Here is a 27,527-nt window from a genome sequence, read left to right on the forward strand (position 1 = left end):
GAGGCGGCATCGGTGCGAAGTGTTGGATCCTTGCACTTCCGGCGGGGTTGGTATCCAGCAGTCACGACGTGGTGCGGCGACCCCACGGGTCGCGGTCACACCACGAGGCTGCAGGTGCTGCAGTGGAGTCGGGTGTCACGGACGTCAGTGACACAGCACTTCGGAACTCACAGAGTCATGGACTTCATCGATGCTGCAGTGGCGTCGGGCCTGCATGGTCGTTATGGCGTCGCAGGATCCAGCAGCAGCCTCAGTCCGGGTATCATCCAAAGTCTGTGCATTTGGTTCTTCTTGGTTTTTCACCAGCTTCTCCTTTCAAAGGACCAGGGACTGGATTAGTTACCACTTGGCAGGGTAGGTGTCTCAGCAAGAGAGTCCAGGTGCTGGTAGAGGAACTCTTTGATGTCGCTGAGGCTTCAGAACAGAGAAGAGCCAGCTCAGTCCAAGCCCTTGTAGAATCTTCTCAAGCAGGATACACAGCAAAGTCCACACTTTGCCCTCTCTAAGGCAGAAGCAGCAACAGCACGCCAACCCAGCAAAACACATACAGCAAAGGGGCAGTACTCCTCCTCCAGCTCTTCAGCTCTTCTCCTTGGAAGAGGTTCCTCTTGATCCAGAAGTGTTCTAAAAGTCTGGGGTTTTGGGTCCACTACTTATACTCCTTTCTGCCCTTGAAGTAGGCAAACTTCAAAGGAAAGTCTATGTTGTTGACAAGATCCTGCCTTGCCCAGGCCTGGCATCCAAACACACCAGGGGGTTGGAGACTGCATTGTGTGAGGACAGGCACAGCCCATTCAGATGTAATTGGCAGCTCCTCCCTCCCCAATCTAGCCCAGGAAACTCATCGGGATATGCAGGCTACACCCCAGCTCCCTTTGTGTAACTGGCTAGAGGGAATTCACAACAGCCCAACTGTTAGTCTGACCCAGACGTGGCATGCATTCCTGGGTCAGACTGACACAAAATCGTTAAGCAAGAAAATGCCCACTTTCTAAAAGTGGCATTTTCAAACTGACAATCTAAAAACCAACTTTACCCAAAAGTGTATTTTTAAACTGTGAGTTCAGAGACCCCAAACTCCAAATCTCCATCTGCTCCCAATGGGAAATTGCACTTAAAAGATATTTAAAGCAAGTCCCATGTTACCCTATGAGAGAGATAGGCCTTGCAACGCTGAGAGACGAAGTTGGCAGTATTTCACCGTCAGAACAGGTACAACACATCAGTACATGTCCTACCTTTCACATACACTGCACCCTGCCCATGGGGCTACCTAGGGCCTACTTTAGGGTGCCTTACATGTACAAAAAAGGAAGGTTTGGGCCTGGTAAGTGGGTACACTTGCCAGGTCAAATTGGTAGTTTGAAACTGCACACACAGACACTGCAGTGGCAGGTCTGAGCCATGTTTACAGTGCTACTCATGTGGGTGACACAATCAGTGCTGCAGGCCCACTAGAAGCATTTGATTTACAGGCCCTGGGCACCTCTAGTGCACTTTAGTAGGGACTCACTAGTAAATCAAATATGCCAATCATGGAAAAGCCAATTACACATAAAGTTTACAAAGAGAGCACTTTCATGTTAGCACTGGTTAGCAATGGTAACGTGCCCAGAGCACCAAAACTAGCAAAAACATAGTCCAGCACGCAGTCACAACATAGGAAGCAGAGGCAAAAAGACAGGGGAGACTACGCCAAGGATGCCAGGTATAACAACCAGGGACTCAAGATTATTTTTAAGAATCTGATTAAAGATTAATGGACTCTCAGGGTACCCTTGTGGGACTCAGCACCATGCCAAAACACGACCTCAATACCGAAATGCAAAGAGGAACTGGCTGTCCTATTGCAAGGGTATAGAAAACAAGGACTGGCACAAATCAATGACAGTGAACCACTCAGCCTCACATGAAATCTGGAATAAAACCACAGCATGATTCGGTACAACATGGGACTACAATGGCATTGATTTTACTCAAATCTTGAATAATGCAGTATTTACCGCTAGGCTTCTGCAAGCCCATAATGGGTGAGTTTCATGGACTCCCCATTACCCCCTTGAGAATACCCTGTTGTATCATTGATCTGATCACTGTGGTAATCCCTGCAATTGCTGCAGGAGTCAGATTGTACTGCAGGGTTCTTGGATATTCAACATTAGGTTTCCCCTTTTTACAGACAGGTTCAACGCCTTTGATGAGCCCTATGCCCTTTCCTGAAAAATCACATACTTCAGGCTTCCTGTATCTCTAAGATCTGGTGATAGCTCATCAATTGTCATCATAAGAAACAGTGCAACAGAAATATCATCTCTCGTCATTCTAAAAGCAGCATCCTCATCATATGTCTGTAGCTCAATACTTCTTGGGGTGCACTGGATGATACAACTGAGCTTACACACAGGTCTCCTTCCAAGAGACTCACCGGACTAGATAACATACAACAAATTGGTGATTCTTTTCAAAAGGCCCAATTTCAATAGGTACTTCTTCTGTGACCAGGTTTGTCATTTGTTTGTTTGCAATGCCTACAACTTGGACTTTTCTTCCCTGGTAGGGCAGATATGGAACCTCCGCTGTTCACACAGTAGAGCAGGTAGCACCAGTATTGAACAAAAATTATGTGCGGTGGCCACTTACCTCACCATCCTCAAACAGACTACTCTGGTCTGTCTCTAAGACTGCATCAAGCATGCATTCTTCCTCCCCCTTCAGGCACTGTCATAAGACAGTCTCAGGACCGTTGTCATCAAGTGCTTCAAACATAGGGAACTGCTAAAATATACTCTGATTCTGAGGAAACGCTTGATTAACATTTGGGACCTGTTTCACATTTTGTCTGGGACCACACACACATTTTTTTTGTGGCATTGAAGCTTGTGGGAAGTATATCATCAGTCCTTGAGGCACATAAAAATTTTGGGTTCTCTGTTTTTGCATAGAGTGTGACTGTACAGGATTATTATTCTGAGGTTCTACAAATCCTGAATTTCTAGGATTAAGATGGCATTCCCACTTCCAATGGCCTAGCTTATTGCAAAAATGACAAGGATTTGTCATCTTCAAAGTAGCCACATCAATTCCAGTACTCCGATCAATCGAGACACCACGTCCTCTACCCTGCAGCAGAAACCCATTTCCACCTTGCATTATTGATGTTCCCTGCTGATACACTTCTTTCATGGGACCAACATTGCCTATAAAAGGTTGACTCTGAACTCCTCTCTGTGCTGCTTTCATCTGTGCCACCATTAACTTTTCTTTCCATTGTGTCTGCTTCATCTCCATTTCACTGCTGCAATATTTTGCATATCTCATCTACTGACTTGTTCTGCCAACAAATCAAGTGCTGCTGAATCATCACGCTAATCTCAGGTCTCCATACCATCGCAAATATAGACACAAAATTTCCCATATCTTTGGGTTCCAAAGTCTCCAGTCCACTATGCTGCTTAAACACCTGCTACAATATGTTGTAAAAGGCATTCACCAACTCTTTGGGTTCCTGGGTTGTTCTTTCCTTTGCTGGTATTTTCCCTTTCAAAAAGATCATCACTTGCTGATACTGCTACATCACTAAAGATGAAGGGGCATTTGTGATCAGATTTCTTGTGGGCTCCTTTTCTGGTCACTCAATGGCTACTTTACATTCTGCTCACAAATCACTTGGTACTACAATGTCAAAGAATGTGTTCAAATCCACCCACAAAACCTGTGAGATCTTTACAAACCTCTCAGCCTGTTTATACCACTCAAGAGGTGTCTCTCTCAATTTGGAATAACCAGTGAATAAAGCAAGATCACTTTTACTCCAAGGTACATGGAAATAGCCTCCACCAGACACTTTGTTAATGGAAATGTTGTTTGAAGTACCCTATCTGCCCCCTATAGGCATAGGCGGTTCTCCCTTCAATTTCTTTTGTTCATTCTTTTTCTTCCATCTAATCTCTCATATGTCTAATTTGCTCGACTTTCGAGTGCTCTTAATTAATTCTCTGATTTGCATTTTCATTCCTGTTGTGCTCATGCTAAAAATTTCATTCTCATAAAAAAAATGTGATCATTTTTCTGCAATTTCTAGGTTCGATTTACATCTATCTCATATGTTTGAGCCAGTTCAGAAAATGTATCATGAGATTGTCCTGCACATTTGGTGACATCTTTACACATGAATACAAGTACACTTTCTTGATAGGTATTTAATCGAGAAAGTTCAAGGTTCCCTGAAATCATCTCATCAAATTCTAACTTCAGCCTGTCCACATCCACTGCAATCTACTTCACTGGAGTCTGAACAAATTCTATGTTTGTTCCTGAACTTTCACCTTCTCCTAGGGACCAATAAGATAATCTAAACAGATCATCTAAAGCTTGTTAATATCTTCCTCTCTGTGCCATAGGAGTGCTATGTACAACTCTACTTTCAGAATTTCCACCAACAGCACCTTGGAGTGGGCTCCAGTTAGACAGATCAATGTCTGACAATCTTGGAGTAAACCCTCCCACAGAAGTAAACACTGTTGGATTTGCGGTCAGCCTCAGTGAGGTAGCAAGAGGTATATTTATCTGGGTTGGTACTGAAGGATTTCCTCCTGTAGGTACTGTTGCAGCTGCTGATGATTTGGGTCAGTACAATTGAACCGCAGGACCAATAGTGACTCGGACAGTAATCATGGAGACCAGCACCACTCACTCCTCCTCATTGGGTTTCATTGTGCGGGGTGGATGTGCCAATATCAGCATATTCAATATGTAATCACTGGAATCAGTATCACTACTTTCATTTATGTTCTTGATTTCCTTTACCTTTTCCCCTTTCAGTTTTCTTGTCTTTCGTTTCTCTCTATCCATCTCCTCACTTCTCAGTGCTGGGTACAATCTAGCTCCTTCTATCATGTCAGTTCTCCGCCACTTGTGCTGGGAAACCCACATAGCATCTGCGCATTGCCTTTTGGATCCTTCCCTGATTTTTCTCTCTCTGTTTAGCTTGAGCTGCATGTTCCCAAGCATTAAGTGCTTCATACTCTGCAGGCTTCAGTCGTGGTTTAGCCTCATAGAGTATTCGCCTTAAATTTTCAGTGATTCTCAAATTAAATGTGCCACATCGAGGACACTTCAATACACCTTCTTTCTCAGTGATCTTATGCCATTGGTTCAGTCAAATACATGTGTGAAGACTTAAATTTATAGCAATATAATGACCTGGCGTATCTTCAGGTGGTGCCTCTTCTCCTACCTGAACAGGTATTTACACTTCTCCCCTCAACACGTCTCATAAAGCCCTAAAACATTTCATTTTTCAACCACTTTCCAACTATTGCAATTTAAAATCTGTTCTGTTTCACCCACAGTTCTCGTCCAATGGTAACAACCAATAGCAGCGCAACACTCTATGACATGGATGGCCAATACCAGCGCGACTTAACACCATCCGACCAATACCAGTTTAGTATACTGTGACATCAACTTCACTCCTCACAACGGCTCACCCTCCTTTGCAGTTTTCACAAACACAATCTTCTCAATGCTAAACACAGGCACAACAAATTGCAAAGCAAATTCAACAAACAACTTTGTCTGCTCCACTAAACAAACTAAAGTAATCAATCACTCCACAAGCAGTTCGGAAAGGCACTCCAGCTCACTCTTGAATGAAACATTGACCTGTCGGGAATAACCTGGATTAGTATAGTGCCTCCTCGTGCACTAGGTATTCACCACCCAAACTACATTTACTTTATCGCAAAGATAATGTCCTTATTGCAATTAGGCCGTTGACGATGTATCACAACAATCACCACCAAATTTAACAGACAATTATAATATAATCTCTTCTACGCTTTTTAATACTATCCTGGGGTCTTAGGCCACTTTGGACCCGATAACATCTTCAAATTCTCTGCATCAAGCACCACACTCACACAACAACTTTAACATCACCGTATCATTTCACACAATCTCCGCAACATCGTAAGCTAGACGTAAGTTATGACAATGCGGGACCCAATTAATACTCAATACTCTGCTGTTACAATCCTCCCACGAATGGCTGGAATGCCATCAATCCTTCGAACCATGGACTATAGGGTTTGGACTGGGCTTGGCCAAATCTATAGTGGGTGTTCTAGCTTCCTGTTCCAACAAATGAAACATTGAATAATGCAACCATCTTTCTGGAGCATGCATGGAAGTGATGAACAGTTCTCTTCTGTATCTTTTCAAACTGTTGGCAGACAAGGAGTTAAGCATTAAATTCAAATTTTACAATTCTGTGAAGCCCATTTGGCTACACAAAAAGGACCAGGAATCATTATTAAAATGTAGTTGATTAATTACAAATTATTAATCATTTCAATATGATAACCAGGTTACAAAGATACAAAATTCAAATGGACAAGCTAAAAACCCAAAACAGATTCAGTCTTTTCAATGTAAGGCACATAAAGATTACAGTCACTGAAATGCAAAAACTAAGAAATAAGAACTGGTAATATATAAAAGAATGCAAGTTCCTTCTATGTGGCACAAATTGAAATAGGGACATCTGCTTACATTCTATCCTAAATAGAGCGAAATTGAAAGGACTCTGGACAAAGTAATGTAGGTGTCAGCATCGTAGGACTCCAGTAGAAGCCTTCAAAAAATATAGAATCCAGTGTTATCATGAAGCTATGCACTGTAAGGACAAGAGGTATACAGGTCTGCATCTCTCAAAGTCCAAAAGAGATCTGCTGAAATTTTAACAGGGAGAGCACTAAATTAAGGTAGAAGGTTTCAGGAGCACCTGTATCTTCTGAACATGTCATCAGAAACCCAATTAATTCTCCTTTTCACGGAGCACACTTGCAACATGGAGAGATTCTCTTATCCAACGGAACAATAACAAACAGGTTGGCCTTCAGTTTCTTATCCCCATATAGTGAATGAATGGGAGGTACACCAAGTCATCCTGCCCGCGCCAAGTTCTTCTTGCTCGGCCTTTCTGTCTCTAAAACACAATACTCCTTTCACTAGCTAAGCAACTAAGAATTTGCACCTGCCAAGGAACAATACGTGAAGCACAGAAAAAGCATTTTGCATTTTAAAACGAAGGCCTATTCAAGCTAACGTAGTAAAGCACCATGAATAAGCATGGTCAAACATTTGATTATAACTGAGACGTAAAATCAGAATAAATGTAAATCACGAACAATTAATACATGGTGACATATGCAATGTGCTTTTCAATAAATGCGACATGTCATTATGTAAAGGTAAATATGAATGGGAACTATGAATGTCATGTTAAAGCTAAACATTAGATCTCACAAGTATCAATGAAACCTCTAAATTCTACAGTGAATGCACTTTTAATAGTATAGTTTGATGCTTCACTTTACATTAAGAAGTTAAAGGCACACAGTATATATGCTGTTGATTAAATTGTCGAGTTACTTTTGTTACGTGTTGGGGTGCAGTAAGAATTAAGCTGCTCCCAGTTAAACAAGTATAAGTGCAACTAAAGCAGTAACCATCTAAGCCACATGAGATGCACATCCGTGGCCTGCAAGTGACATGCTTTGCAACAGGCACCTTAACCCTTTATGTTGCTTTATGACGAGTCAAACGTATGACGTAACTGAACACAGATCGCTTCAGAGTTATCTTATTGCTTACTGCTGGAATGGGACATCCCCGCAGCAGGTGCCTTAACCCCATAGGGTATTTTAAAATGTGCCCAGTTGAGTTAGAACAGATTTACCACATCTATTCTTGTTGCCAATTTCTCGGGGACAGAGATTTAAAAAATATGTAAATGTATAAATTGTCTGTGAACCTGCTCCTAATGACTCCCCCAGCTCGTGCGCCCCATCCCTTCTGCTGGCATCCGTTGTTTCCCTATTTATGGGATCCCCTGACTATTTTTTTTCATTTACAGCAGTGGTGTGTTCCCTCATAATTGGCTGGTAGACCGCATACCTCATTAACCCCACATCCGCTGACCCCCGAACCAGCCCCTGCTTCTCAGCCTGCCGTGGCTCTTCCTGTGTCTCATGCTGGAGTGTAGTTGCAAAAAGTGCTGTGAAGAGACGTGTGGGAGGCATGGCTTCTGGGCAGTAAGGGGACAAAAATACAGTAAAAACAAATTCTATGAATGATTGACTTCGTAGAATTCTGGATTTTGGTGTGTTATTGAAGTCAAAACACGGAGTGCGGTGAATGGAACTTTTGAAACGATGTTTAACACTGCCGGAGTTGTTTTAAAGTGCCTCGCGAACACCCGTTACGGCGCTTTGGCGTCTAGGAACTAATAGCACTTCCAACTTTTGTAATGTATGCAAAAAGAGGGAAGGGGAAGAGGCCAAAACAGAGCCGGGCGCATGCGCGCCTGCTCCTTACTGGTATGAGGAAGTGAGCGGAGTACCCAGAACCTGCACAGAGGGGGCAGAGGAGAGACGGGAAACTATAGCTCAGTTCTACGGACCCACCTGTGAAACTGCCGGCAGGTAAGGCGCGCCTGGAGATGGGGCTTCCGGGGGAGCAGCCAGGAGGGGGCGAGTGGGACAGAGGCTTTTTACGGCTCCCCAACTTTGGTAGAGTGGGACAGCTGGCCAGAGATGTGGCTTCGCTCTGCGTGTGCCTGCGGCACCTCAGGCTCGGGGCTGAGCCGGGAGTGCGGGCTGCCCCGACTGCCCTTCCCAGCACACGGGTCTGCTCCGGGCTCGGGCGTCTTTCTTTCACTCGCATCGTCTGCCTTTAAAAGTAGCAAAGAGTAAAAGTGTCCTCTTTTTCCACTGATGTTACTCCTATCGTTTTCAAGTAGAGAAAAAAAATCCAGCTCTTGTTTTTGTAGGGTGGATTCGAAGAACTTACAGTAAAGTGCTTGGGGTTGTTGCAACAGCACTTCACATCCATCTTCAGCTTTTCAGTCTCGCCGGGCAGCTTTTCTCTCCCCTACAGACGAGATAATAAAGAGTGGAGCCGCCGCATTTATTTTGCCAAGTTCTACATCGTTAAATCTTTCTTTCGCTTTTGGTTTATCGTTTGCTCCCCAATTAATCTTCCGTGTGTCCTTCTCCCCATCTGCAAAGTCTACCAGTGCAAAATGGGGAGTGGTGTTTCTTCGGCTTTATTGATTTGCGACTAAAGGAGCGCGTAAATTGGATCTAGAATACCGTGGCTGCGCGCTAGGAGCCTCACATCACGGCTCTAACCTTCCTCACCACGTTAATTCACTGCCACACTTAGTATGCGCAAACAAATGGTGACCTGGGTAAGCCATGTGTGTCTCACTTGTATTACCCGCCCCGCAAGCCCCTTGAAGGGGAGAAGTAAAGTAAAACAACTTTACGCGGAAACTCTGAATGTTGACAGCATGGCGCGGCGTAAGGTTATTTGATTATTTCATGAGCTAGATGTGTCCTCGGTGTTTTTGTGCCTCCTGTAAAGGGGACGCCCTCTATGCAAATGCGGGTGAGTGCTCTCTGTCCCAGAGGGACCATCGGCTCTCAGGCAAGATCGCATGACTGGAGCACTTCCTTCCAGTACTCTCATCACTGTGCACTGTGTGTCAAAGAAGCCAAACTCCACCGCAGCCGCCATCAGTCTTTCATCCCACTGTTTTCATACAGTTAGAAGTGGACTTCCGCCCACTGCTCGTTTGTATTACCATTTATAAACCCTTATAATATTAACACTCCTTTACAGATCCATAAGTAACCAGTTTCCTGCGCTGTTGTGGTTATTTAGGTATACGGTTATATTGGGGCATTTACCAGTACAAGTTAGTTTCTGAAACTATTATTTGAAATGGCTTAAGTTTTTTTTACAAATAAAAGAATAAACAGATGGGACAGGTAGAAAACCTTTTCTCGTCTATTTTCACAAAACGCCGTTTAGTATATTGAATAACTCATGCGATTCATATTATTATCTTATGTCTTCTTTGATGGCCAAGGGTGTTAATAAATACTGCTTTATCCCTGTGGTACTTGGGATTGATATCTTGGTTGGAGAAAATTGGAGACTTCTTTTTGTAAAGCATTGTGAGTGTGTTTATTATTTCGATTAATTATCCTTCAAGTTTGCTGGTGTCTGCAAAAAGAAAATAATTGATGTGAGCTTAGCAATGTCTGTGGCTTCGGTATAGCTGCAATACACTAACAGTGCTACTAGGCAGAAGCAGTGGAATCGGTGAGCTACATAACTTACATGGTGACAGGCAGTCTTTTTGTACGGTAACCTACCTAGCCGTTTGACATGGCTTTCTAACGATTGTACTATTTCTTCCCCAGTGTCTCTTGCAACTAATCGTATTCTGTTACAGATACTTTAATGTAATTTGGTATTTGTGCGCTACATTTGCACGCTACTCAAAAGTAGCGCACTATTATAGAAAATTATATGTAGGTGCTGCTTACTGTATGAACCATTAGTATTGAGTAGGTTGTTTCATTAAGTTAAATGATAGTGTTAAGGTTGGAGACCTGTAGACAGTATGGGGCTGATTCATTTTGTGATTACTGTAAGTTCTAAATGGAGCCATTTTCCACCATGAATTCTGTTGTACAGTCTGCATGTAACCACACAATTGGCGTAAAAAAAACTGCTTCCTGTGCCAATGATGAAACTGACAATGACTTCACAAACAGTAAAACAGGTTGCAGTTGATCACTTAAGTGCATTCATACATGTTAAGTGTAATTTTTAATATGTAAACACAACTGTTTTCATGTTAAAAGATGGGCCCAGAACCAACATAACATGTCATTGCATACAATTGTTGAGTTAGTGGAACTGGATAGAACACTACCCTTGGGAACTGAGCCTGTCCACGATGACTTATTACCAAGTATTAACCTGGTGACTAGGATGACGCTAAACTGCATTGGAGGCTCACCATCACTGCTCAATGTACAAAACTGCCTCAGTGGGCCAGACTCATAACTATGCCAAAAAACCTGCATTTAGCACTCAGTTGTGCATTGAAAATATGACTAGGCTACCTTAAAGTTAGCAAATTATCTTCTAGCTCACAAAACAATGCAAACCTTTTAAAATGGGCTTTGAAATTGCACTGCTCAAAGAAAGAGCAGAGTAAGTATAATGGTTTACTTATGATGGGGCTGTTTTCGCCTTTCCAGTTCTCAATTATCTGATGAACCTTTCTTGTCGAATCGAGGGGTGTAGGCAGTTAGCGTTAATCACGGCAATTGTAAATCACTAGTGTAACACATTAGGCTACACAATGAGGACCAGGAATCAAAAACAAAGTTAAGGAGTTCTATTACAAGTTAAAAGTCAAGTTAGTTTAAATCAATCTCAAAAACGTGCTGAAAAGATACAAGATCACAAGAAGTTCAAATACTGCAATTTGCCATAAGATGTGGTGTTCAGCGGGTAGTCTTCGATTCCCTGTCCTAAACATGAACATGGCTAAGGTCATCTAGCTTTAGGACCTAGATTAATCTAAGTTTCTAACTCAAAGGAAAAATCTCAACAAGGCAGGAAAATGCTGAAAAAGGCGAAAGATCTATATGCGGTAGCATATCGAGGATACTGTTGGCAATTTAGAAGCTTGACAAATAGTCTTCTTAGAATCAGATGATTAAGTGCTGGCCAAAGCCACACTGGGGAAAAGGGACAGAATGAGTAGGGAAAATAGGGTTCGGTACCTTTCAAAGTCCAGAGGAGATCTGCCTAACAACCTTTTGTGAGCGCTAATTAGTATCACACAAATCCTTCTAAGCAACTACCCTCGTTCACTCCATCAGGGGCTCAATTGTCTTTTTCCATGCTCACGCTGTTAGCTGTAACATCTAAAGTTTCTGTCAGAGCTTTCCTGACAACACTGTTTTCTTTAAACACCTGCAACATTACTCAATAGAGAGTGTCATCTCACACTCGGTTTCGCCATGTTCTTCCATCAAGGTCTTCTTCTCAAGCTCTCTATGGCTAAGACAGTGTAACATCTATTCCCCAGCTAACATTTCATGTGAACATTACTACAAATAAAAAGGCATGCAAGCAAAAACGGGGAAACAGCATTTTATGTTGAGAGAAATTCAGGCCTAGTTCTGTTAATTTAAACCTAAAATGCAATAATTCACAGTTAAAATGAGTGTCAGCTGGGCACCTAAAACTACAAATGAAGGAAAATGTCAGTACATGAATTCAAATTAGACTCTTATTACAGTTTAGATAGAGCACTCCTATTATAGTTTAGACAAATTAATGCTACTGTTAAATACCTAGCGTAAATGGAACTGCTGACTACATATAAATGCAAAATGAAACCACTAATGCACCCATTTACATGAATTCTTCTTGTCTCTGATGTTAATACATTTCAATAATATGAGGATGGTTTCTAAATCATTTCAAATGACTATCTTTCATTTAATAAGGTTAAAGCACACCAAGTACATGATTCTCTTGTTCTCTAGTGCATGCACTCCAGTATTGCAACACTTAACATTAATAGTGCTGGATCACACAGAGTATATAGTGCTAAATACATATATATTGCATATTTGTGATGTGTAGGGTTGGAGTCAAATTTGCGCTCCTCCAATTGCAAGGTCTGGTGTCTTTGGCGCACCTGTACTACCGCCGCACTGTTAACTACATTAAAACAGCTATGTCAAGGTTTAGCAGATGTGGGATAACTGAGACTTAAAACACAATAGATGTAAGATAGACTTGAAGAGCTCCCTGCTACCAGAAATGATGTCTTGGTAGTAGGTAGTAAGAACAACTAGAGTGAGGTAAAGTAGCTAGTTGGAGAAAAGGCAGGTTTTTAGAAGATTGTGAAAAGGCAGCTAGGCCTTATAACATGAAGATGCAAAAGCAGAGAATTCCAGTTGGTCCTACAGGCCACAACAGAGAAAGCTCTGACACCCTCTACACCTCCCCCTACCACATGCTAGTAACAAATCCTCGGAACAACTAATAGACATGCATCAGAAGATATAAGCTTCCTGGTTGAAAGGTAACTGATTTTTATTTTCCTGCAAGCAAGTGGGGCTGTAGCGATGGGAAGCTCTAAACACAATTCTCGGAGCTTAAAACAAAAATCCCTTCTCGATAGTCAGTAAAATGTGCGCAGGGAAGACATCATTACTTCATGGAGGCAGGAACCTTTCAGCAGAGTGTTAATGGTACTTCTTGTCCAGGAATGTCTTCCACTTTGTGTACATTAGATGCTTCAGCTTTTGGCTTTTGTTGCAACTGCACTGGTATTTAACATTTTAATAACATGACGCACATCAATATTTTCAAGTGATTAATAGAAAATACTGAGTTCTACTCTCAAAGCCACACCCCCACCGTCAACAGAAAACACACCACCACCTTTTGTGCTTTGCTGGTATTGCTACAATCTAACTGCATTTCTGCTCTGGAAACTGTGGATTCATTATCTTGGAAGAGCATGTTCTTCCATAGAGTTTTGTTTTAGTTAGAAGTGTAGAGGGATACATATTGTTCTGAACAATACTAATATTTCAGACAGAAGCTTGTTTGAAGAGAAAAGGGTGCGTGTTCATTGTTTCCTTTCAGTTACTGACCATAAGCCAAATGTTACTCTGTTTTAGAGTACTTTCCAAAGGAATGGGTTAAATCCAGGTTAAAATTAACCATTGCTATAGCTCAATTCATGTCAAAGTTAAGGCAGATATCTCGTATGCAAGTTCTGTGTTTCCAACTGACAATGTCGACTGCTGTCAAGAGCCAGCATGTTTGGTGGCCCCAAGTAATAAAAGGACAGAGTAATATCAACCAGTGATTTGCTGTGGGACAAAGACCACTTTTACATTTCTGGTGCTTTATTGGCCCCTTTTACTTATGGAGGTGATGCAGATGCTCCTGGATCACAAAAGAGTCTACAAAGCAGTGACTAATTTAAAATTCAGATTGACTACTCAGTCGGTACTCCGAATGATTGAAATAAATATAAACATTCTGAGTGACCAGATGACAGGGCAATCATAATTGCTGAAACAGCTAGTGGCCACCATGTAACCAAGAGAAAGTCCTCTGTACTTGGACCATTGTAATTGACTGCTGAGCAGCCAGTTAAATACCAGTGGCAGCCTCACCTATGTGTTTTTTTTTTTTGCTGACTCAGGATCTGCGAGATGCACAGGGAAAGGAAGAATAATAGTTCCAATATTAAGAATGGAAATCTAAGGCAGGATGTGCTTGTTCTTTTTACTACTGTACTAGAATGCTGACATGACAGGATTCCGTTGATTTTGCATTTTGCCCAAAACATCTTACTCAGCACTAGTTATTGCTAACTGAAGGTGCTATTGCTCAGCACATGGTACTCACTATATCATTCTTGCAAGGATAAACCTCCGAATCGGAGTTCCTTTACCACATGTTTGCATGTGGGAAGCTCTCCATTTTGCTAGAGGTGGTTGAGCCATTGAAGGTCAGGCTAGATGCCTGGTTTAGCTATAGGACTTTTTGGATCTTCAAGCTGAAAATTAGCTGAGCCTTCACGTGGCCTTGGCCTATTGCTCTTGTATGGACGAGGAGAATAGACAGGTTGATCTTATAGACTTGAGGAAGTGACATGAACGTGTGCAGAAAAGGACGTTATGCTACGTTTTTCTAACCGCATTATATCTATCTCCAAGCTCGTTCACAGCACTCGGCAGGGTCTTCACAGTCAGTTCGTTTTCATTTAACCACCGACACATCCCCTTGGCCACAATTCCCCCAATTAAGAACAGCAAAGTGCAAGATCTTTGCTGAAGCTAGAGTTCTCCTTTTCCCTGAGAACAGTACGGGCCGTTTGCTCATGTTTTAAGATTCTGTAAGGGCGGAACAGGATGAATAAGAGTTGAAACAAAATTGCCTCTATTCATTTTTACCATTGCTTTTTTGTCTTTGTTACTTTGTTACTTATAATCGAAACATCATTGCCACCTCTAGACAACCTTTTAAAGTGTTACTTCTTGTGCTTGATGTTTTAAGTCTGTATGATAAGGGGAGCTTTAGGGATAATACCAGCTTTAGGGTTTGTGACTAATTTTTGACCATGCGTGGACATTAAAGTTCTGGTCAAGCCAGGAAAAAACGACCAGGTAGCAATACTAGTTGCAGCCTTGCTCTGCTCTTTAATTTTCCCTTAGTAAGACCTGTAACTAGGGGAGTTCCCAGGCCTTTTTTCCTAATTGGTGAAATTGCCTTCACTAAAGTGTTGAGCGTCTTCAGAAGTCATTCTCTTACATCCGCGACTCTGTGATATCAGCATAAAATAAAGCGACCTGTCTATCCTTAAATCTACACATTTTTCTAGAAAGACTTCTCGTCGGCTTGATTTCAGGGCCACAAGGTGCATTTTTTTTTAACATATTGTACTGCTATAGCTCCTCCTAAATTGAATACAAAGCATTACCCTTTGGTGAGGAATCTAGCAAATATCCATTCAGTGGATGAACTGAACAGCTGCAAATAGGAAACCTGAGCTCAATCCTGGCTTCCCTGCTTGACCAAATTGTGTGACTATAGAGAATAATTTTATTAAACTTTGCTTTTTGTTTGATAATCACATTTGAGAATGCCTTCAAATAATTCGGTCCAAGGTGCGCCCTGTACAAAAACCTCTCCTATAGACCTTCATAGACTATAACGTTGCCTCATTTATAAAAACAGTGTAGGCCATATGTAAAGGGTACAAGATAATTGACTTGTCTCTTGGTTCACTCATGGCATGGTTATCAAGATAAGGGTGGTTCATGAGTGCTTATAAGTCCATGTTAAGAAAACATTGCTTCTAATGAAAGTAAATCAATTCAGTGGGAAAAAATCTAGTATAGTGAAACGCCCCCTCATGTTAGAGGAATACCTTTTTTTAATTTTAAGAAACTTTATTGTATTTTTCAGAATGGTAGTTGCTTGATTAACACTCTAAATGTGTTGATTGATACGATTGTGATAGGGCTCTTATTTCCAAGCCACCCTGTTTTGGCTCAGCTCTTAAGATTAATTTGCTGGCTTGTACCCCAGACCTGAGTCGGCCATGGAAGGATTCAAGCCTGTGATCTTCAGCTTACACAGAGATCTCAGGAGGTGGCACTTTACTTTTTGTGGTACTTCGCTGACACTCAGGTTGTCTCTGATGATTGAGTTGAGCTTTGAAGATACCTGCAGTGGAAGTTATTTCAGTACTCGAGGAATGCCTGCAAGGTTAAGTAGTATAATTGTGGTAGGCATTAGTCCATGAAATCACAAAAAATATTAGCATGCAGCAAAGTTAAAAATGGTTAATCAAGAACGTTCACTTTTAGCAATCCAACATGTAAAGACACAATACAATGTTAGAAAACATGGAACAGACAACATTATTGTCTCGCATTTCTAAGAAGAGGGATCTTTCATTTTTTTTTAAAACTGGAATTGAAGGCCCTGATGTAAACCTACATTTATAACTTTTTATTCTAACAACAGTGCTTCCGCAAGAGCTATTTCAGTTTCACACGCATCTCAACCCCTAAGGGAATTAGGACGTGATTTATTAAATGTTTTTACAGTTGCAAAGTTTGCGATTTTCAGAATCAAGAGCTTTTCAACCCAAAACCACAAGTCACCATGTGCCCGTCTCACACTACAACTCTGAAACGTCTTTCTGACTCTGTGTGCAATTTGTGATTAGTGAGGAGGAAAGATGGTTTATTATTGCTATTGTGGTCACAAACCATTGATATGATACCAACTCTAGTAAGGAGGTGGTGTCCATTTGTAAAGTGGGTGATGTTCTTACTGGTCCCTTTCTGCTCTGTAAATGTGGGCTGCTGGCATTTGTTAGGGAGCAGACTGAACCAGGGGAGACACTGCATATTCTCCCAGCACCATTCACAATATAGCTTCTTTGCATTGTGACTGCGATCAAGAAAATGAGACATTGTGTGAATGCAAGCTCCTTTTCTGCATTCACAGCCCGTCCTCTAGGATTCATAAACGGAATCCTAGCATTAATGTTATTGAGGCAGGGATATGCAAATCCCATTTATAGCAATTTTGACAGATTTGTACATCATTCCCATTGCAAAATGAAAGTTGAGTCACATAGCAGTTGCTGTTTGTGAACAGAAACCGCTTTCTAGGCCAACCTTTGGCAATTGGGGGCCCTTGTGAATGGACAAGATGATTGGTTCCTTGCAGGGGAATGTCTTCTTATTCCACGTCTCCGGAATGAGGTTTATTTGCCCCACTGCAAGTACGGAAAAACATGGAAATGCTGCTCTACGAAAAATAAATGCCATACAAATCAATAACTGATTGCCAGGTGTACTGGCTTCTGCCTTTCCTACACTCAGCAAAGTGTTCTCAGCTCCATGGATTCTTCAGTTTGGGTAGGTAAGCACCTGCAATGAATTCCTGAACAGTGAGGCCTTATTTTATGTACACCTCTTTCAGGAAGCGTGATAGCTACAAGCACTATAAGAGTTTTATTATATGGAAATCTACTCAGCGTTTTCTTTGTGTTTGCTGGTTATGAGCTGGCATGGCATTGAATACCAGGCTGGAAAAATCTGTGATGGGGATAGAGGGCGGTCAGTATATAAGTCAAGATCAAGTATCCTAAGGGGTTTATTCCAGAAGGGGATCAAAATTAGAGCCTCTCAAGAGTAAGTGCCCCCTGTAGGTGGAATTTGCCAGGTGTAAGCAAAGGAGGCACATTCAGGAGCGAGGCAGGAGTATGTTGCATTCATTGCAGGATTTTGCTTTGTATCCAAGACTTTAGCAGGAGGTTACCCTGCACTGTGACCCATGTACCGCTCCCTGTTCCTTTCATGTGATCGGCAATCGTGATGAGAGAGACTGGATGGTAGATTCCGTTTTTTGGAGGGTGGGGGCAATGCCTCAATACTGTAGCCGCAGTATTCAGAAGGAGGCGTGGGTGTGTTAAAAGCAGTGCAAAGACATGAGTAATGATGGGGGGCACGTACTTACTTTTAATTACTTGCTTACAGTGCACCGGGAAGAGACAGTCTAATGACTGAGGTCAGATGGCAGTAGTATTTTGAGGAGTGATAGAAGTGGCTAAAAGCAACACGAGCTTTGAAAGGGAACTTACAAGTAGTTTGCAAATTCTTGTCAGTCAGTTTAAGACTAGGCACCTGCTTTCATGCACTGTAAACCAGCCTGCGCCTAGTTCACATGTCCTGGTGCACTTAAATACAAACACATTCCGAGTCAAAGCCCTCAGGAGAGCATTTAAACAGCAAAGATCCTAAAAGGTTTATGGGGAGACAGGGTTAGTGCCAGGCACTGCTCCTCCAAGGAGTGGGGCAACGGACTGTGATGAGCACTGAGGGTAAGGGCACAGCACTCCCCCTCATTGCACATGTATGTTTGCCCGGCCGTCTCGGGCCGGCCAAACACACATGCGCAGTAGGCTCTCTCTCCCTGTATTCCCAAGCTGAAGAGAGCAGGCACATGCTCCCAGTCTGCCTGGGAGCACCCTGGCTGGGAACTCCTAGCTGATCCTAATGCTGCTCTGCTCTGAGAAGCGTCAGGATTGGCAGCAGGGCAGGCTGGGAAACTGTTCCTGCAGTCAAAGACGGAGGAGCGGAGTAGAGCAGCGCGGCGTGTTGCGGAATCAAGGTAAGGTGTGTGTGTGTGTGTGTGTGTGTGTGTGTGGCTCGTTTTTAAAAATATTATTTCTACCCCTGCCACGCACCGTGCCGCCCCACAGCTTTTCCCTCCCACAAGCCACCACTGGTTAGTGCCCGTGAATGCCAGGGCAGGTCTGCATACTAGTCTCAAGGCATCTGCTCTGGAAGGAAGAGCTGAAGCTGGCATAACATGCGCATTGGCAGTCTGAGAAGCCATCCAATCTGTTCTACTTACCATGTATGATACAATCGCAGTGTGAATATTATTCTTGTATTGTTGTTCACTTATAAGACTGTTGGCGTGTAATACCTGTTGTGAATGAGCTTCTTGAAAAAAGTTTTTTTTTTTTTTAAATGAGTCTAAATCTTTTTTTTAACACATTAAAATGCAGATACTCATTGTTTTGAAGCTTCTAAAAGTTCAGAGATCGTTTTGGCATTATGCTCTGTATAAATGTGACATTTACTCCTCATATGCAATAATACCTCAAAGAGGAAAAGGGCAATACGTAATGCTGGAATTTTGTCTCCTCATTCATTGATGTTTACAAAAGACTAAATACTACCTTTCTCTGAATCCGGATCCATAGGTACATGCTCGTGGCATAACTTCCTCAAGAAGTCCACTGCCTTATTCTTAACATCTGTTTCTTCTGTGGTGTCCAAACTGTTTACAGAAGACAGCAGACATACACGGGTCCTCCAAGGTCAACGACAGCCAGCCCTACCTCGCCATCCTCATAAATTGTATCTTTAAGAAACTGTTTGGTTTGAGTAGGCCTGATGTCTAAAGCAATGGCTTACTTTTTCTCAATGCTGTTGATGGGTAGTTCCACAATCATTATACACAATGACCATGGCAATGCAGTACATTGTCATTGCTGTCACCTGTCATTTGAGCCCAAGCGAGCAGCACTACTTGAGAGAGAGAGAGAGATATATATATATATATATAGATCGGGGGAACTCCAGTAGGAAGTGGCCTCCAGTATAACATGTTACAAACACACTGGCTGACCTCGATGCTTCCCTCTCCCTGGACCCACACGATTTACTGTAAACCGCCCGGTTGTCTCACAGTACTATATTTCCACAATGAGGCAATGGCACTATACTTTTGCTTCTTGATAGGCCAGATCATCCTCGCAGACAAAACCTGCAACAACCTCCCACAATACCTCAGAACCTCCCACTCCCTCGTGCACTTCCAAAGGGACCTCAAGGCATGGCTTTGCCAGGCAAAATAGGCATGCTCTCCTCCTCTCCTCCCCCGCCCCCCCCCCCCTCAGGCCTGCCCTGCGCCTGGATACCCTCACGGGGGTTAGCAGCTCTCTACAAATCCCCATAACATAACATTCATGTGCAAAATTAATAAAGTGCACTTGAATTGGTCAGGTTTCTTGCATTCATGTCAAGTGTGCACAAACTGGCTAGAATGGGACACGAGCTGATGTTCTCCAGTGCTTAGCTCCCACCTCACGCCATCGCCTGGGCCATAACAGTAGTGCCAGTGCCACAGAACTGTATCCGCAGACCCACTCCTTTGGCTAGTGGATTCCAAAGGCAACAAGCAGTTGTGACCGACAGCTCCAACATGGAAAAAAAAAAGTGTCAGCGCGATAATTGATGATAAAGTTTTCCAGCAATACATTTAACTCTGGTTATGATATGACAAACACTCTGCTTTCTGCATCAGCCATTTCAGCTCAAAAAGAAGACAATTGATAAGAGCAGAAAAAGTAACAGTGTTATTATCTTTATGTTCTTGTCTCAAAGTAAAATTAACGTACCTTGGTTTATTCAGTGTGTGTTGCCATCAGATTCCAACATTAGAATGGGCTTTGCCTCGTTTCTTCCTCAACCTGTGATGATGGTTATCACATCCTTGGGGGTATGTATGTTTTGTTAAATTAAATAGGTCAATAGAAATATTTAAATGAAAACGTGTTATCAGATTGCAGGCAGGCAAATGAAAGGTAGACGTGAACGTTAGGCGTTAATACTAGTTTTTGTACAGTTGCTTCCAGGTTTAATGTCTTACACCTTTTAATTATTTAGATATTAACAACAAAGTGAAGGAAAGCCATATCAGAGGGATTCATTACTGCCCATTATCCATCTAAAATTGCTGTATGATTTTTAGGGGTGCTGCACCACCTGCCACACCCCAACTTCCAGCTCCACTGTGGCATCCTTCAATTTCATCAGCACAGTGCCTGCTTGGCTCCAAATAAAATCACTAACCCCCTGCTTTTTATATTATTGTATACCCATGAGCCTTTCAAATGCTTACCTCTGGTATTGCTTGACTAGTTGTCCTCTTCATGGTTGCATTTAAAGCTTGCACGTAATCTGTCTACACCTTATCTAGTCTACCACAAGGTACCTACTAATCGAGTATAGTCTTACTCGACTACCGGTCTCTATCTTCGGCACATGAACCCCATTGATAGACTCATGTATGTAGCATTGCACGAAGCAATGTATTTTATTTTTTTATGATTTCCTCGGTTACTCCCTTATTATTCCTTTATGAAGAGTTTTTTTTTTTGCCATTTGTTCATGAAAAGCTATACTGTCATCAGCCCTGTGCTTCCCTTTAGGTCTTCCTTGCATATGGGACGTGCGAGAGCCCATGGCAGGACCAGTTGTTTCATTGGTTCTTCACCGCCTTCCTCGCCTCCATGCTCTGGAAGATGTGGGCCTCACTAGATGGAGATACCTTTCTCATGATTCTTCTGTATCCTGTGTTCTGCATATCTTTGCACTTGAATCGTCCTTGCTAGTTTGGGGCTACCTGGAATTCTGTGTTCATTTATGGAACAAATACGGTTGGTTGTCATTCTGTTGATAACCTTTGGTTTGAAGTGTCTTGCCCAAGAAACTGACATTGATTTAGAAGGCAGCCGTGACCTTGATTAAAGTTGATTTCAATGGCAAACAGGTCAGCACCATCTTTAATCTGCCTGTATTTTAAAGGTGCAAAAGCATATTTAGCTTTTGGGGTTCAAGTTTTTTCTTTCTAGAGTTGCCCCCAGGCTTAAGCGTGCTTCTTGAGATATTTGCCTTTTTTCTGCCCTACCTGGCTACTCAAATTCTAGAAGACAAAAACCTACATCTTTGTGTATAATGATAGGTTGTTTGTTTTGGTTCACTTGCTAACTTGAAACATAGGTGACCTCTAGTGACTAAAACCTTCTGACATTGATCTACTGAATTGTGAATGGTGCATAACACATTTCTTCTTCTAATTAAGTTCAGTTTTTTTAAAGCACAATAGGTAGCTGAGCCCTATTCTGGGTCTATTTGTCATTGGTTGATTACCCACTCCCCAGTGGTAATAGTCGGATTTAAAGTTAATATTCTGACAGTCACAGTACACATTTGTGTTACATGTATCTCAGTAGTCTGTCCCCATATTTTGCCTGCTTTTGCAGTTGTTTAAGACTGGTTACATCTTCAAACCACCTGGCTGTATCCTATTGCTGGCCTGTTTTCAGTAGCATTTGTTCTGTAAATACACTTTTCTTGTTGAATAAATACAAGTAAATAAGTTCATGGAAGATGTTTGTTTCATCTTACTGTGGATTAGTAGATCTCCACAAGGACCTCTCCCTCCTTCTTCTGAATGCTTCGGGGGTCTTTGGGGAGGGGAGGAGTGCTATTAATTGTTACATTACCTCCTTATATTGCTCTATGCAGGAGTTTTGGAGTCTCTCTACTCATGAATCTGCTCTCTTCCCTTGCCTCCTACTGGTGGAATAATCTTGTATTCTGACTTCATTAGGTCACCTTAAAGCTATGGTAGTTCCTTCTAGTTGCTGATTATGGGATGAAAGTGAGTGTTTTCGTGTTGTAAAGAGAGAAGTTGGTTTTGAGTTTTTCTTTTGAGATTATCCTGCCTCCCTTGATGATATGTTCCCTTGGAGGGAGAGTGAAGTGGCTGGTTGGTGAAGTGTTCTGGAAAGATATCTAGGACATTAGATCTTGTAGACACACAATTGTCTTTTTGTAGTCCTAATTGAAGTAGATTAAAGTTTGAACAGCATTCTTGGTAAGCATTTCCTTTGTTAGTTAAAGTTTTGGTGGAATTGCAATAGAGTTAAAAGAAAGTTTGAAATAATTAGGCTGCTTGAGACTCCTAATTCCTCGTCGGTTCTTTGAACAAACAGGAGTTGGTACAACTGTTTTGAGGTGTATGTTCATAGCTATCATGTTATCTTCAATTTAAATTAAAATAAACCAAACCTTGTGTTTGAATTTGATGGTATTTATAATGAAAGTTGTGTATAAACCAGTGTTGTTTTGGTGTACTTTGTATTTAATCACGTAATTTATTTATGATTTTTGTAAAGCACTACTAGCCATCCTGTGGTAGTTTTAGGGCATTATCAGGTATGGGTACATATAAAACTGGCAGGAGTAGCAAAGTACATTGGCAGTCACTTGAATGGGGACAGGGAGTAACGGAGAGGGACTGATGTTGATTATGACTCCACCATAATGATGAATCCTAACTAACATTTAAATCTGGAGAACCTGGATGAAGTGTGTGTGACAAGACTTTTGCATGTGAAATGCCCATATAAGAAACAATATTTTGGTATTCATCTTAAATCATTTGAGTAGGCCGGGTGACTGCATCTTTCCAAATGAGTCCATGCCTACATTCCATGGTCTCTCTAAGTTAATATGTCTAAAGTGTGCCTCCTTGTTACAGGCAGCACTTGGTAATTAAATATCAGAACACTGTTTATAATTAGACCACATAAAGCTTGCCACTTTGAAGTTGAAAGGACTATGATCCTGCAATTAAGTGGAGTAAATTTAAGTAGGAGATACTAAAGTCTTAGTCTGGATAAGTCTGAATGTGTTTGGACAGTAACCACTAGAAGATGACTATCCATGTTTATGGAATGTGTTTCCAGTGCTTTGTTCCTCAGATCCAATGAATACGTTCATTTCTTGGGTACCTGAAATTTTCCAGTCTCGTCTGATAGGTTAAAAGTATTCACTAAGTACTACAACAAACAAAATCTATTCCAGCCTTGACTCAATAACACAAAGCTGGATGTGTTTTAAGCCCATAATTCACCAGTTACCAAGGCACTTTGTTTCACACTGGACACTGATCTCACCCTCAAGGAATACACTGTTAAAGAAATCAAGACAGTTTGGTACCAGATGTATCTCCTAAAGAAAGTAAAGTATTCATTTCAGAATGCAACATCACAACAGTTTTTCAAGCCTTAGAAGTCTCTTGTCTGGATAGAGGCAATGACATGCTATAAACCTTCAAAATACCCCCCTTTAAGTGCATGCTGCAGCCAGCTTTATCAAGGACCTGAAGAAGTATGGCTACATGAGCTCCAACCCCAAGGAAAGTACACTGGCTCCTCTTGCCAGCCCACACTCCTTACGAAACTAGCTGGGCAATCAACAAAGCCATCACAACCACAGTCGCACCTTTCTGGTCCCTATCAGGCCATATATTCATGTCCATCAAAATACTGGCAAAACACTGCTTTATTTCTGAAGAATTAATGTAAAAATTGCTAAGGAAATGAATGTCATTACATTAGTTCTAGTTTATATTTCACATGTTTTACTTAAACTTGCATTTTCAATAGTGTTGGCTATTTCCAGGATGCTGTGTTTCTGTAGTTTTCTTTTTTGTGTAACATATTACTCTTGTGTGATGCAGACTTTGAACTGAGTCACCTGCAGGTGTTTTGATGGGCCACAATTGAGAGCTCTGGAGTTGAGACTGAATGCAGAGTGAGTTTCTCACATTGCCTGTCTGGGGGAAGGAGGGAGGGAGGAGGTCAAAAAGGTGTTCAGAATACATGCACATCCAATCCTTGGCCTCTCTACAGAGAACAGAAAACAGAACAGTGGTTACGTTGCAGTTCTGATTCCCTGAAAATGTGTGTGAAGGAGTTACACAGCTGTCATAAAACTGACATGATGAAAGTAAAATAAAATGTACTGCCTACAGTTGAGTGGATGTGTAGTGTGGTTGTGGGCTCGTGAAGTGAACAAGATGTGTGGAAGTGCATTCATGAGAGTGAAAAGAGGATGATGAAGGGAAAGAGATGAGTTGTAAGATATGCAGATGTACAAGTTGTGGAGAGAAAAAGGGCATACATGTCTAACATAGAATAAGTTAACAGGAGGGATTGAGACACTCCAAAGACCGCTATTCAGTCCCTAGGCCTAAGTAATGTTTAATTCATTCTTTCAATTTCAGAATTGAATAATTTTTAACATAGTTTATTTTAAACAGCCAGTAACCATTGATAAAGCCAATAGTCCAGGCTGGTTTTAGGTGTTTGTCAGTTGTTGTGCTATATGTCTATATTGAATAACAGAAACCTCAAGGAGGAACCAAAATAGTGTTTGAGCTGCACGCTGTAGGAATTCACAGAAATGTAGTTTATATGTTTAAGTCGCACCCCTTTTAGAGACCCCCCCCACACACTTATTTCCTCCCACTGAACTACTTGTTAGACACATACACATAATGAACATGCTGTCACAGATAGTGAAGAGTGCCATTAGCTGATGTGGGCTGGCACATTGCCCCGTGCTTTGATGGGTGGAAGCAAGATGTGAATGACACTTCAGAAAAAAAGAGAGGGCAAGAGCAAAAAAAAAAAAAAAAACGAATGCATATACATACATACACACCTGTATTGCTATCAAGGTGTTCTGATGACATTTATCAGTCATGAGGTAGGATGATGTATAAATGTCACTTGAAGTCCTCAATAGCAGTATAGCCCCATATTCCACGTTACTCTTTATGTATTTTTGATATTACATGCTTTATTAATTTATTTTAGTACTTTTTAAAAGGATTTGAGCATCACCTATTGTTTGCCAGAGACTGCAAATGCCCGTAAATGTTAAGAGAAATCTGTGTATTTGTTAGTAATAACATGCTAATACTTAAAATATGTTTTATACAACATTGTGTCTTATTAGAAGTCAAAATGTAAACACAAATTGCATTGTAGGGAAATTGAAAGCATGCAATTTGTGGTTCCTTTATAGTACATCAGCTCTGAAGAGTAGGTTTATCAAGACATAAAAAGGAAGAAAATGAAGAGCAATGTGGGGCAGTGTAACTTTTTGCAGACAGGGTTCTGGCTTTGCAATATTTATTTTCACACACTGGACAGGATTCATTGGTGGGTTCTTGCATTAAGGATGGGCCTGCAAGGATGAGATTTTTACATATCCTGTTTAATTATCTAAGAGCAGTAATGTCTTTGTAAATGCATTTTTTACTAGCACTGAAAGAAAGACGAATTGCTGTGTGACATTTTTTACTTGATTTGGGAAGTTAACGTCCCTGCAAATTAATTCAGCACTGTGATTTCCGGTTAATAATTGACAGCTTGTCTTTCACAGAAAAGGGGTCTTTGAAACCACTGGCAAATATTTAATAAGGAGACTTGCCCATCAAATATATAATGTATAATATATATGTGTATTATTCATAATAAAATGAGGCCATCTCCAGATCTGACCTAAAAAGTCGCAATGCTTCCCCATCTATGCAGCTAGGATCTAGAACACCATTCCTAGCTCTCTGTAAATACCCTCACCCTGCCCCCAATACTGCAACCTAGGAAACATCCGATGGCACACCACCTTAAAGGACACCGCATCACAACAAGTAACCCTTTACTCTCAGAATTGATCTCTCCCTCGGGCAATCAATCGCTTGTCGAAAATGTCCATGTCTTTAACCCCATACAGTTGCTGTGTTGTCTTTTGTCCAGGTTAGTATGATACATATATCACACACTTACTTAGGTACATCCAACTTCACAGTTCATGAAGTATTTACTTTTCTTTCCGGGATCCTAGGAGACCTAACATGTCTTGTCCAAAGCTTTTCGGGGTGAGATGATGGGCATGTTGGAGTTAAAGGGACTCGGAAACTTGATGCTGAGAATGGGGGTTGGGAAGGTGCATCATAGGAATGTGCTGTGCAGTATCTGTTACCTGCATATATATATTGCAATTATCTGGAACCAAATGTTCTCGCATTCGACTTTGGTCCATATTTCAAAGAAATTGATGTAAATTAATTTGTCCTCAACAGTATCGATGCACACAAATAGAACTAAAATAAAGTTTCCAGGGTACTTTTATTTTTTACTTTATATAACATTTTGCCGTAGTGACTTTAAGCTGTAATCGCTTGCAGCTGACATCTATGTGAGATCTGCAGGTCACGGGTCTAAATCTTCTAAGATCAACAGAACCAGTCCTCCTTTTAGTGCCTAAAATAAGTACCTTAACATTGGGTGCATAGAACACCTGTCGTTTACAACGCTTATAGTACAAGTGTGGTTTCATGTTATATGTACACACAAGTTATAAACTGATTGCAAGCACTCCCTTCTCTATAGTTCATATTTAACTTGTTAATCATTTCAAGCACAAGTATACTGCACATTAGTTGCATCAGACAGGGTACCCGTGTCTTTCCATGTATTGGTAACAGAGGAACAGCTCGTAGAGGAACATGACAGTAAAAATAGAATTCCCTCATCTATACATGAGCACGAGGTACAGTGAGAGTACTCAGTGACCTCCGAGTCATCTGTCTGCAGTGCAAGTGCCCAGCAAGGGCCTAGTTATCGTTCGTGCAATAGGTACAGTGGCCCAGACGTGTGATCTGCCCACTGCACCAAACCAGGTGCAGTGGGTGGGGAGGGGGCATTCCCTTGTTCGCAGCGAAGCCCATGGCACCCTTGTTATGCCATGCTGCCCAGTGAAGTGTGGCTTTTAAAGCCATAGTCTTTATGTACTGAGCACTTTATTCTTGAATATACTTTTGTCGTTTATTCTTCATATATTTTGTAAAGAAAAAAAAACCTGACACGCCACAATATCTTA

At 41.5% G+C, this 27,527-nt stretch overlaps 1 protein-coding gene across 4 annotated transcripts in view; it reads left to right on the plus strand.

Annotated features, from left to right (window-relative positions):
• Nucleotides 1–8,374: 8,374 nt before the first annotated feature.
• PRKCD (protein kinase C delta) overlaps nt 8,375–27,527 on the plus strand; it is a 315,192-nt gene continuing 296,039 nt past the window's right edge. For all 4 annotated transcript variants that reach the window (XM_069206388.1, XM_069206389.1, XM_069206390.1 and 1 more), the window contains exon 1: nt 8,375–8,486. The gene's annotated coding sequence lies outside the window, so the exon portion shown is untranslated. The remainder of the gene's footprint in view (nt 8,487–27,527) is intronic.

Source organism: Pleurodeles waltl, chromosome 9 (genome assembly GCF_031143425.1).
Source record: "Pleurodeles waltl isolate 20211129_DDA chromosome 9, aPleWal1.hap1.20221129, whole genome shotgun sequence".
Lineage (NCBI taxonomy): Eukaryota > Metazoa > Chordata > Amphibia > Caudata > Salamandridae > Pleurodeles > Pleurodeles waltl.